The sequence below is a fragment of the Pteronotus mesoamericanus genome, unplaced genomic scaffold, assembly GCF_021234165.1.
Source record: "Pteronotus mesoamericanus isolate MK-2021 breed Mesoamerican mustached bat unplaced genomic scaffold, CSHL_Meso_final scaffold_232, whole genome shotgun sequence".
Taxonomy (NCBI): domain Eukaryota; kingdom Metazoa; phylum Chordata; class Mammalia; order Chiroptera; family Mormoopidae; genus Pteronotus; species Pteronotus mesoamericanus.
The window spans coordinates 18,378,486-18,392,186 of NW_026555311.1; the positions used below are offsets into that span (position 1 = coordinate 18,378,486).

General features: G+C 34.7%; 1 protein-coding gene across 1 annotated transcript in view; it reads left to right on the forward strand.

Moving 5' to 3' along the window:
- Window positions 1-3,158: 3,158 nt before the first annotated feature.
- HPGDS (hematopoietic prostaglandin D synthase) overlaps window positions 3,159-13,701 on the forward strand; it is a 127,953-nt gene continuing 117,410 nt past the window's right edge. The window contains exons 1-2 of the mRNA XM_054591727.1: window positions 3,159-3,314; window positions 5,184-5,235. The gene's annotated coding sequence lies outside the window, so the exon portion shown is untranslated. The remainder of the gene's footprint in view (window positions 3,315-5,183; window positions 5,236-13,701) is intronic.

The window sequence follows — 13,701 nt, forward strand, 5'->3', positions numbered from 1 at the left end:
ATGGATATTCTCCTACAGAGTATAGGAGTATATGCCACGTAAAGGGTGTCCCCAAATTGTAAGGCTAATTTTCCATGTTCTTGAATTGTAATCTTAAATTAGGTTACAGAAAATAAAAGGGGGAGGGGGAGAATAAATTACATCCAGCTGTGATCATTCTACATACCTCTACATAACCCTAGGGATGATTATGAGGCTCAGAGGTTTCAGAGAACATGTGAAAATCAATGCAAACTCTGTCTTGTTTACATTGAATTCCTTAGTAAGAATTTGAAACTGCAACAACTGGGTAAAAACAGGAAAAGTGGTCTTTTGTCAACACTTAAACTCTTTTGTAGCTTTCAGTGGCAAAGTATTAGAGGAAATGACATGGGTCATTTGTTGAAAGAATTTTGAGAAAGATGTTTTTACATTTAAATTTAATGTATTCTCTAAAATTGCTAGCTAAGATTAGCTCTGTTTGTAGAACTAGTATAGAACTGCGAGTGTGGAGGCATAAAGACAGTCGGAATGTAAGACAGATCTGCACGTTTAATAGATTAAATGTTGTATTAGCCAGAACAAGAATGTACACTTTACAACATGGGAAAATATTGTCTGTGTCTAAAGAAAATACAGATGAAGTAGTTTCCAAAAACCAAAAGAACTAGAAATATATGACTTAAGCTAGTCCCTGATCCTGTTTCTGAGCTCTGACGCTCTTCCTCTTTTTTCCTTGCTTTGTTCCTCAACCTAGGCATCAATGAAGGGCTGAAGTCATTCTTCTAAATTCATCAGAGGAGGGAGTTGTAGAAGCTTATCAGTTTTTAAGTTTATAATCAGTTAAGTCATTGTCTACTTAATTGGTGTTTCATGTACACAAATATTTATCTTTCTTAATAAGTTAGGAGTCACAACTATCAGACCTTCATTAAATGTTGTCAAATAAACTCATAGTTTCTTTTTAGTTCTTCCTTAAATTAATGTGGGATAAGGTTTGAAGCCTCCTCCTCACTCTCAGGGATGCTGCTGAATTAGGAAAATCTGCCATAACCAAGTTCTTTATTTCTTATATGGACCTGAGGAGAGCATTCTTCAAAGACCAGTGCTTGGTGATATTGAGCCAGCTCAGCATTGGCTCTTCTCAAGGGAAAAAATTGTGAAGTGTCATAAACCTGAGTTAGGATTAGATATCATAGATGCCAAGTCACAGTTCATGGTTGAGTGTCGACACTCAGGGAAGCCTGTATCAGGACGAAGGACATTTATGGAGATGGATGGACTACCAGTGCTAGAAGGTGAAGTTCTCTCTCCCTGCCCACCCCACCCATTTAAATGTATTTTTTTTCCTTAAAAATAAATTGAAATGCAGAAGAGAAAGTTTACAGGATAAGGTAAAACACACACACACACACACACACACACACACACACACACACACACACACACTTTGGAGCAGAAAAGAAATAAAACATTTAAAACATGATGAATAAAAATAAAGTTTGGCAGGAAGAAAATCATTGGACAGGAAAGCAGGGAAAGAATGGAAAAAATTAGAAAAATACATAACATATACAGACTATTTCTACAAACAAATGTTGCTATAATTCAGACTTCTTATTTTTGCCTTTTGAGTATTAACTAAATTTGAAATATTTCTAATAATGGTCAATATATTTTTGCTAGAAACTTAAGTTTTTGACTAAACTTCCTAGAAATATTTATGGAAATTTTCCCTCTCCTGCCTGTACAAATACATCACTGGGGTATTTTTAACAGCAAAACCTGGGGGAGACAGTCTACTTTCTTGACCTGTCAGATACTTGTGGTTGCTTCAGAGTAGCCTCATTTGTAAACACTTGCTTGTGTTTTTTTCCTCCTCACAATTGACATCATTTTCATTTTTTAAAAAATGGTGTAGTGTGCACATCAGTTTATACTACACATGGCTAGAATTTCACTTTACCTAATTTGTGTCACTGCAGGCATTCTGGTGACTTCAGAAATGATTTTTAGATCTAAGTGATCCTGAAAAAGAATCTGCTTCCTCTTTGATACAAACCAAAACTGCTACTATGTTCTTTTTCTTCAGGCTACAGCATGGTTTGTTTATAACTGGGAGCAAAAAAGAAATATAACCATTTTTTCATAAAATGAGCTATAGTTGAGGATTGCTTTTTTTTTTTTTTGAGAGGTTATAAAATACTGTTCTCTACCTCCAAGCAGGCATGTACTTAGATCATATAGGTTAGAAATGGCAAATAAGTTTCATTGTATGTGTTGATCAATTTTTATTGATCAGTTAGTAGGCTGCATGGAGAATCACATTGACAAGGGTTCAGAGGGTTAGTTCAGGCTCAGCAAGAAGGAGTATTCTCTTTTGAAATCTTCAAGCATCTTTTCAAAAATGTTAATGAATTTAGGGAAGTTGTGGTTATATTTGGCAGGAAGTTCTAGTGGGTAAGCCACACAGAGACGCATATCTCCACCCACTAAATACTATTCTTTTGGATAAATAAACTGTTGTTTTGATTTTCTTTTTTTAAATAAAAGGTCTCTAGGACAGTGGTCCATCTGTTACGTTAGTCACTCATAGGTTAGTGATAACTAATTATGTAATCTCTTTGCTGAGATCAGTTGAGCTCTGAGAATGAAATAAAACTTGATTATGGGAGAAGATGAATTTGTGGGCAGGAGACACTACAAGGCTTCCTAAAATGTAAAATTCTTTTGAGAGATTTGAGCACCTTTGGTTGCCAATGTCTTATCTAGGTCACTGACGAAAATATCAAGCAGAACCAGGCCTTGGTTTAACACCTGCTAAACATTATTTATGTCTCCAGTCTGACATGAAACCATTTGTAACCATTCTATTTATTCGTTTCCTGAGCACCCCTCTGTGTTTCCAGATCAGGAGAATAGCAGTGCTCTCGGGGCTTAGCTGATAGATTTGCCTGAATATATAGTTCCCTGAATTAGCATAGGAATCTTCTTTCAATGTCTCTATGTACTTTTATTTATAATTCTGACATAGTGGAAATTGTATGAGACAAAGATGAAGAGACTTGTATTTTAGTTCTAGCTGACCCTAGCTAATTGTGTAATTTTGTGTGAATTGCTTCATCTCTCTGGACTTCAGAAAATGAAGGTTAGCCCCGATCAGCATTTCCCAACCCGTGGCCTTCAAATTCCAGACAGTCCTATCTACTGCTAAGGGCCCACAACTGCCCAGAACTGTCTGACTGAGTGCTACCGCTACATGTGAGGTACTGTGGAGTTTTGAGGCTCCTAAGAGGACTTTTGAAAAGGGAGAGAAACACTGGCATAAGCTATGGGTAAGCTTATACCTCTCTTTTATCTTTTGACTCACAGGCCCTGCTTCTACATTTGACAAAAGTGAGAATATTTGATAAGAGTAAGAATAATCACTTCAATTTTACAGTAAAATAACCTTGAGGCATAAAAATATAAAATCAACTAATTTTCTCCATATTATATGATGACTCCTTAGTGCTGTCTTTTGAGTCTGTTTTCTTCAGTTTAGTAGTATATATAATCTTTATTATGTTTGGGACCTTTCCCTGATACTAATTAAACAAGCATAGATGTGTGATTATGTATTTGACTTAATTAAAACGTTTTTCTTTGGTTGACAAATTCCAATGAGAGGCAGGAGCAGACTGTACAATAAGTTACTTTCGTAAAATACACAATTTGACTTCTCTCAGATTTGCGCGGTGGAGTTTCACCATCAGCTAACATGAGCTCTGGAATCCTGGCTCTCTGCAGAGCTACCTGATGCCAGATACTCTTTTAATAGGTCAGGAGATATTTCATCTGTGATGTCAAAACTCGCAAGACATTTGAACTAAGAATGCATGTTGCGTACTCAGAAGGACACCAAATAAAGTTGCTCAGGTCAAACAGACAAACTGTATTTGGAATTGACGTCTTTAGAGATCAAGCTTCCATTGATATTTTTAAAACTTCAACTTTGGTAAAAATCACAGGTAGAACACATATAGGGAGCTCTAAATACACATTGATGTAGGGCGTGTGCTTGATGAATGACAGGAACTGGCATTTCTTAGCTGCATGCAGAGAGATACACTTTCTAAGAGCTGGTGTGGTTTTTAAAAAATATAACCAGAAAAATATGACGTTTCCATCTTAAAAGGGGAAATTGAGTGTAATAAAACATAATTTCAATGATTCTCTTCTTTCAGATCCCAGATCGTATGCTATGGGTAAAGGGTATACTATGGGTTTATTTTAAGGGGTTCATGAACTTATTTAGGTAAAGTGCCTTGACTAATGACTGACTAATATACTTTGTATATTTGTACTAATATCTTTTTAATCTACATTATTGCGACTAATACAATATTAACTCATTAAAAGTTTCAGTGAAGTTATTGTATCTTTTTATGGTCTCTTTTTATGTTATATATATATATGTGTATTTTAATCTACTGATCTTAAGAGTTCAAGAATGATCACATGAGGGGGTGTACAAAATTTTATTGGTAAAGGGCCCTCACTTTGAAAAGGTTTGGAGCCACTATCAGTGGACTTCAGGTACAGCAACAGCCTGGTGGAGAGCTATTTTTGGCAAAGGGCTCTATCACAGCTGCCTGTGTGCTATGATAAAGGACAAAGTGTGCTCGGAGACGAAGCAATCCTAACTAGCATTCAACAGGCCACAGACTAAATTTTAGTTGTAAAACAGTGCTTGGAGTGAGAAATGATTTTTCTTCCAAATTCAAAATAAGGTGTCACCTTATTTTTTAATTATTAGACCACAATAACAATAAAAACAACATATTCTAAATGTTTCATTTGGTCTTACACCTATAAATTACTGAGATTTCAAAGTTAGTGAAACCAGAACAGACATTACTGTGAGAGGAAGAAAATTATCAAGTATTACCTGGAAGAAATATTAAACAGCTATACGTACAGGCAGTTATGCTTCAGAGAAACTTTAGTTAAAGCAAGTGAGGGGGCTACTGCCTTCTAGTGGTACATTCTCTCTCTCTCACCTTAAGAGCCGTAGCCATTTCCCTGGGAAGTTTCCTCTTATTTATTCAGAGTACAACTATTAGAAGAAATAACAGGTTGCCCTCTATTGCCAATATAATCTTTTTAAAAAATAATGTTTGTTTTTCAATTACAGTTGACATGATACATTATATTTGTTTCAGGTGTACAACATAGTAATGAGCCATTTATATACCTTATGAGGTGATCACCCTGGTAAGTCTAGTGTCCATCTGAGACCATTTAGTTATTACGATATGATTGACTATTATTTCTTATGCTCTACTTTAGATACTTGTGACTGTTTTTATAACTAGCAATTTGTACATCTTAATCCCTTCCCCCTTTTCACCCATTCCCTCAGTCCCCCTTCCATCTGAAACGATCAGTTTGTTTTCTGGATCAATGAGTTTGTTTCCATTTTACTTGCTTATTTTATTTCTTAGATTCCACATATAAGAGAAGTTATATGGTATTTATCTTACTCTGTCTGACTTCTTTCACTCAGGACAATACACCTTAGGTCCACCCACGTTGTGTACATAGCAAGGTTTTATCCTTTTTGTGGCTGAGCAGTATTCTGTTACATGTGTGGGGCCTGCCTGTACTGTGTTTTTTCCCCTGCTACCAAATTCCATGTGCCTTCCCTGCATATCTTTAGTTATAGGAGTTCTGTTCAGCTAGTCTTCAGGTAGTTCTCAGTAACAGTTGTTCTATTACTTAGTTTTAATTTTGATGTGGTCATGGGAGGAGCTATGCATAGCATTTACCTACTCTACCATCTTGATTGAAAGTTACCCAATGTATTGGGTTGGCCAAAAGTTTGGTTGTTTCTGTAAGATGGCTCTAGTAGTGCTTATTTGTCTTGAACTTTATTTGAAACAATTTTTTTAGATTCTATTGTGACAGCTGTCATGTCAATGTGCATTTTAAAAAACATAAAAATTGCTGAATTTTTATGTAAGCATGTTAATATTGAACATGAAAGAAAATACTCAACATTTTCAGTGTATTATTCTTTATTATTTCAAGAAATGTAAAAATTCAACTGAAACACAACAAAAGATTTGTGCAGTGTATGGAGAAGGTGCTGTGACTGATTGAATGTGTCAAAAATGGTTTGCGAAGTTTTGTGCTAGAGATTTCTCGCTAGGTGATTCTTCATGGTTAGGTAGAACAGTTGAAGTTGACAGTGATCAAATTGAGACATTAACTGAGAACAATCAAAATGTTACACCACATAGGAGATAGCCAAGATACTCAAAATATCCAAATCAATAAAGTTATTGGTGAAAATTAAAAATATCTCTTATTTTATGGAAAAAACTTTTTGGCCAACCCAATAATTTTCATATCCTAAAAGGTTTCATCACCCCTGTTGAAAGGCAGACACTTATACATATTTTTATATATTAGTGGGTTTTGTTTGCTTCTATCATAGATTTTTACATTTAACAAAAAATATTTGTTGAATAGCTGTTATGAAAGAATCTATCCGCAACTATTCATAAAAGAAGTACAAGATCATCCTTACCCTTGAAGAAAATTTTAATACAGAAGAGGATATGTACTAACATGAAATTTATAGTAATTTTTTTTACCATAAAGAACAATGTTTAATAATGTTTTATTTATTAAAGAATAATTCTTTGATATGTGCTTGATTCATCATTGGTCATTGAGATTAGATGATTTTCAGTGTTTAGCAAATTTGTTAAAAAGAAAGTGATAATGTTAGATGACTTACAATGTTAAATAAAATTGCCATAGGTGTGTGTGTGATGAGGGAGGTTTAATAGAGGGGAGGAGTATATTCTTGTCTTAGCTGTGTCCCTTAACTGTCATATTCGCTTGTTTTCTGTCTTGCAAGAAGAAGAAAGGCTTGTAAGGCATCGCTGATAGTTTTCTTTCTTTTCCTAGGTCATTAAAAGGAATAGTTGTCATTGTAATGCCATATTTAGTAGTGAGCATCTTGATTCATACAACATGTGAATGTCCAGAAAATGCCTGGCTTCTCAGTGGAGTTATTTCTCTTGACTTTAGATTCTGTGCTCTTTAGAGATAAAGTAGTATGTTAAGAACCAGCATAGAGGTTTTAGAACTGCTTCTATAACCATGTTCAGTTAACTCTTACCATGCAAGTAAAAGAATATAATTTTACTAAATAATGCATTTGAATATGGACCCACACATTATAGCAGTGATTTTCAACTTTTTTCATCTCATGGTACACATAAACTAATTTAAAAATTCTCAGCACACCAAAAAATATACTTTTTGCCAATCTGAAAAAAAAAATAGATGCAATTGATTCATTCACACTGGACAGCTCTTGTTGTGTTGGCTGTTGTCATTTTTTTATTTGACAACCTAAGGGATAACAAGACAGTGCCCCTGACTAAATAGTCAGGTAGTGCATGTTTTAAAAATTCTTGCAACATGCTGGTTGAAAATCACTGTATTATAGGACGATGTAATGACAGTCAGATAATACTTTAAAAGGGATTGAAAAACATCCCTAAATATTTTTAGAAGTTTGCCCATATCTGTAATGGGTCATCTTTCAATTTTAATAGGCGTACAATTTATTTTTAAAAAAATCTTTTGGAGCATAATGTGTAAACACATTTGAAAGAAAATTGATTTAGAAAACAGTCCACCTTTGGATACCCTCATGTAAAATTTCTAAGGAATTCAGTTGATTTTATAGGATAAATATGACTTGGTCATGTGACATCATAGGAAAAATATGTAATATAGATAGTAACTGAATTAATGTAAGTATGATATTCAAATCATACTTTCACTCTGTGCTGGTCAGGCACATACGAGGTATTGTGTTCTAGTGTAGGCACCAGAGTTCAATGATATCGACAAATTACAGAGTATTCAGAAGCAGGAAATGTTGAAAGCCCTATGGAAAACAGCTGAACAGCTGGGGCGAAGTACTAAAAATGTAGTGATACTTTCACTCTTTCCAACTATGTGGAAGACTATGATGTAGAAGAAAAAAGAATGGGAGAGGAAACAGATATTGTGTATAAATCTATAGTTCAAAAATTCCACTGTTTTCTATATAAAATATATATCAAATTTGTACCTTTCCTTCTTTTTATTTAATATGTCTCCTAGATTTGTCCGAGACTCTTTATTCTCAATGTTAGTACTTTAATTTGAATTATTGTAATAAATGTGTATCTGGCTTTCACTGCTCACCCCTGATCTCATCCATGTTAATGCTGTTACTAAATGATTTTCTCAAAATATTGTTGAATGGAGCTACAGCCATTCTGAACTATGGCTGACCTTTAAATGTCCCCATTCATAATTTATGCTGATTTGACTCTTTAGTCTTACGTTCTACTATTTCAGATGGGCTATCTACTCAACTTAAGTTTGTTCCTTCACTGGCTTACATATATGTTATGTTCTTTGTCAGTTCCATCCTTTTCTTAAGTTCTATCCCTCATTTACCTATAACTTCCTCCCTATACATTGAATTCCTGCCCATTCTTTGAGAGCCGTTACATGCCATTCTTTACTTGAAGGTCTGCTTAAACTATTCTAGTCATAATAATGTTGTATCAATTTCTTAAAGTGTTTATTTTAACTATTCTTTAGTGCTTGATTTTTTAGTAAGGTGTAGTTGCAAAATAATACTTATTCTGTGATTTTGCACATCAATCTCATTCTAGTCAAATTTTATACTGTTGGGATAGATTATTGCAACAATGACCCCAGTTTATCCATGCCTCCTTGTATCCATGTCCTTGGCTAGACTCTCATATCATGACCCTGGATTAGGCCATTTGATATAATTTGGCCAAAGAGGTCACGAGCAGGGACAAGGCAAAAGAGACTTGACTGGTGTGCACTAAGGCTTGTGTTTTTTGCTGATTTTGAGAACCCTAAGACCAACCATGTGAAAGACGTTAGGCTGTCCTGATGGAGACACGTGGCCTATTCATCCCTGTTCCCCAACTCAGGGTTAGTACCAACCAATAGCCAGTATCAACTGCCAGCCATATGAATGTGGCTATCCTAGAACCACTAGCCCCCAGACAAACCAAACCAACATATTGACAGCCCAGGCAAGGCCAAGAGAACTGGCCAACTGACATTACCAGCTGACATTGCCAACTCAGAGTTGCTAGCTAAAACACACACACACACACACACACACACACACACAGGTCTGTTCAGAAAAAGTCCAGCAGTTGTTAATATAATGAGAATGGTTTATGTGACATCTATGTAACTCGGCAGCCAAGGAGCGTGGCCTGGAGTGTGCATGCGTGAACAATGATGACTTCACCGTACTGTCAGTGGGGACATTAGATGCCGTTGAATAAACATGTGTACTGTGTGGCCCTCACATTCAAAATGTCTGAGTGAGTAGAGCAACAAATCTGCATCAAATTTTGCATTAAGTTCGAACCTTTCTCCATGGAAACTATTCGGATGATTCAGAAGGCCACAGCTATGGGCAACTTATGATTGGCAACTTCATCACAACAACGTGCTCACTCATGCATCACGTCTCATGCAGAGGTTTTGGCAAAACATCAAATCACCCAGGTGATCAGCCCCCCTACAGCCCAGACCTGGCATGCTTAGACTTCTGGTTTTCCCAAAACTAAAATCACCTTTGAAAGGGAAAGATACCCTACCATTGATGAGATTCAGGAAAATACAACAGGAAAGCTGATGGCAATTGGGAGAACGGTGTGAGGTCCCAAAGTGCCCACTTTGAAAGGGACTGAGGTATTATTGTTCTATGTTCAATGTTCCTTGTATCTTCTTCAATAAATGCCTCTATTTTTCACATTACATGGCTGGATACCTTCTGGGTAGACCATATATAATAATTAATAGTATTTTAACAACTATGTATATTGCCAGGTGGGTACTTAAAATATTGTGGAACCACTTTGTACAGTATATGATTGTCTAACCACTGCTCTATACGTGTAACTGAAAAAAATTCTTTAGAAGATTATTGTTTTAAGTCACTACATCTAAGAGTAGCTTGTTTTGTAACAAAAGCTAAGGGATATAATGGTTATTTATTAGCCAGTTTTTAGTTGGGTATTGGATCTGTTTCAGCATTTATGCTGTGAGTTATTGAAAGTAAGAACCATGAAATCTTTTCCAAAATCTTCACGATTTTAGATAGTATATAGACTAACACATAGAAAATTTGATTACAATTTTTCTCTAATAATTTTAATATTGTTTTATCAGAAAAATAAGGGTTAAATTACTAATCTTTACACACAATGACATCCCTTGAATTTTCTAATTTTAGGTAGAATAAAATAATTTTTAAAATATAGAATTCAGTTTTGAAAGTATTTTATTTTTAATTTGTTTAATTGTATTTTCCCACACCCATTATGCCCATTATACGCTCTGACCCCCTGCTGTCACCATACTGTAGTCCATGTCCATGAGTCCTTTCTCTTTTTTGTTCAGTCCTTCCACCCCTAACCACCACATTCTCCGACCAGAGCTGTCAGCCTGCTCTCTGAATCTGTCTCTATTTTGCTTCTTAATTCAGTTTGTTCATTAGATTCCACAAATGACTGGAATCATATGATATTTGTCTTTTACTGAGTAGCTTATTTCACTTAGTATAATGACCTCCAGGTCCATCCATACTGTTGCAAAGGGTAAAATTTTCTTTTTTCATGCCTGTGTAGTATTCCATTGCATAAATGTACCACAGTTGTTTATCCATTCATCTACTGACAGACATTTGAGCTGCTTTCATATCTTGGCAATTGTAAGTAATGCTGCAATAAATATAGTGGTGCTTATGTTCTTTCAAATGAGTGTTTTCGGGGGTTTTTTTCCGATAAATTCCCAGAAGTAGAAATGCCGGGCCATAAGGCAGTTCCACTTTTTATTTTTGAAGGTATCTCCATACTGCTTTCCACAGTGGCTGCCCCAATCTGCATTCCCACCAACAGGGCAAAAGCGTTCCCTTTTCTCCACATTCCTCCCCAGTACTTGTTGTTTGTTGACTTATTAATGATAGCCATTATGACAGATGTAAATTGATAACTCGTACTTTTAATTTGCATGACTCTGATGATTGGTATGTGGAACATCTTTTCTTCAGTCTGTTGTCCATATATATGTGGTCTTTGGAGATGTCTATTCAAGTCCTTCACCGATGTTTTACTTGGATTGTTTATTTTTTTGGTGTTGTTTTATAATTTCTTTAAAATTTTGGACATTAACCCCTTGTTGACAGAAAAAAATTGTTATGATCAATGTTTGAGATTTTACTGCCTGTGTTTTCTTTTAGGATTTTTATGGTTTCGAGTCAAACATTTAAGTCTTTAATCCACTTTGAATGTATTCTTTTGTGGTGTAATTAGTTGGTCTAGTTTCATTTTTCTGCACATATCTGCCCAATTTTCCCAATACCATTTATTGAATAAACTATCTTTAGTCCATTGTATATGCTTGCTTCCTCTGTCAAAAATTGACTACAAAAGTGTTGGTTTCTTTCTGTTCTATTGATCTATGTGTGTTTTTATGTCAGAACCATGCTGTTTTGATTATGATAGCTTTATAGTACAGTTTGATATTAGGTAGTGTGATTCTTCCAACTTTATTATTTTTTCTCAAGATCACTGTTGCCATTTTCGGCCTATTGTGGTTCCATATACATTTTTGAAATATTTGTTCTAGTTCTGTGAAATACATCACTGGTATTTTGATAAGAATTGGGTTGAATCTATAAATTGCTTTGGGTAGTATAAGCATTTTAATGATGTTGATTCTTTCTATCCATGAACACAATAAGTGCTTCCACTTATTTGTATATTTAATTTCTTTCTTCAATGTCTTATAATTTTCCAAGTACAGGTCTTTTACATCCTGCATTAGATTTATTTCTAGGTATTTTATTCTTTTTGAAGCAATTATGAATGGGGTAGTTTTCTTAATTTTCCTTTCTGATAGTTTGTAATTGGCATATAAAAATGCAACCGATTTCTGGATATTGATTTTGTATCCTGCTACCTTAATGAATTCATTTATCAGTTCTAGTAGTTTCTTGATGGAATCTTTAGGGTTCTCTATGTCCTGTGTCATGTCATGTGCAAATAAAAACAGTTTTACTTCTTCCTTTCCGATTTGGATGCCTTTTAGATCTTCCTATCTGATTACTATGGCTAGCACTTCCAGTACTATGTTGAAAAAGAGAGGTGAAATCAGGCATCCCTGTCTTGTTTCCTATCTTAAGGAAAACATTTGTAGTTTTTGCCCCTTGAGTATGATGCTGGCAGTGGGTTTGCCATAAATGGCCTTTATTATGTTTAAGTATGTTCCCTCTAATCTCACTTTGTTGAGAGTTTTTAACATAAAAGGGTGCTGGATTTTATCAAAAGCTGTTTTTTCATCTATTGATACGATTATGTTTTTCTTTTTCGTTCATTTTGTGTATGTGGTGAATCACATTTATTGATTTGCGAATGTTGTGTCACCCTTGCATTCCTGGGATAAATTCCACTTGATCATGGTATGTGATCTTTTTGCTGTATTGCTGTATTCAGATAGCTATATTTTGTTGAGGATTTTAGTATCTATGCTCATCAGGGATATTGGCCTATAATTTTCTTTCTTTTTTTTTATAGTCTCTTCATCTGGTTTTGAAATTAGGATAATGCTGGCCTCATAGAGTAAGCTTGGGAGTCTTCCTTCCTCTTGAATTTTTTGAAATAGTTTGAGAAGGAGAGGTGTTGGTTCTTCTCCGAATGTTTGGTAAAATTCACATGGGAAGCCATCTGATCTAGGCCATTTGTTTGTTTGGAGTTTTTTGATTACTGCTTCAATTTCATTAGGTAAAATCTGTCAACTCAGATTCTTTGTTTCTGCCTGATTTAGTTTTGAAAGACTATGTTTCTAGGAATTTACCCATTTTGTCCAGGTTGACTGATTTGTTGGCTTATAGTGGTTCATAATACTTTCTTACAATCCTTTATATTTCTCTGGAGTCAGTTGATATATCTCCACTTTCATTTCTGATTTTATTTATTTGGGTCCTCTCTCTTTTTTTCTTCATGAGTCTGGTAAAGGTTTGTAATCTTGTTTGTCTTTTCAAGAACTAGCTCCTGGATTCATTGATCATTTGTATTGATTTTTTAGACTCTATTTCATTTATTTCTACTCTGATCTTTATTATATCCTTGCTTATACTCACTTTGGGCTATGTTTTTCTTTTTCAAGTTCGTAAGTGCAAAATTAGATTGTTTATTGAGCTTTTTCTTGTTTCTTGAGATAGCCCTGTGATGCTATGAATTTTCCTTCTAGGATTACTATTTTGCGTTCCACAAATTTTGAGTTGTTCTGTTCTCATTTTCATTTGTTTCAAGGTAAAATATATTTTGATTTTTTCCTTGATATCATTGTTGACCCATTCATTGTTTAATAGAATGTTATTTAGCTTCCATGTCTTTGTGTATTTTTCAGTTTTCTTCTTGTGATTGATTTCTAGTTTCATGTCATTGAGGTTAGAGAAGATATTATAAGAGGATATGATTTCAATCTTCTTAAATTTATTAATACTTATTTTGTGTCCTAACATGTGGTCTATCTTAGAAAACATTCCATGTGGACTTGAAAAGAATGTATATTCTGTTGCTTTGGGGTAAATGCTCTATAAATATC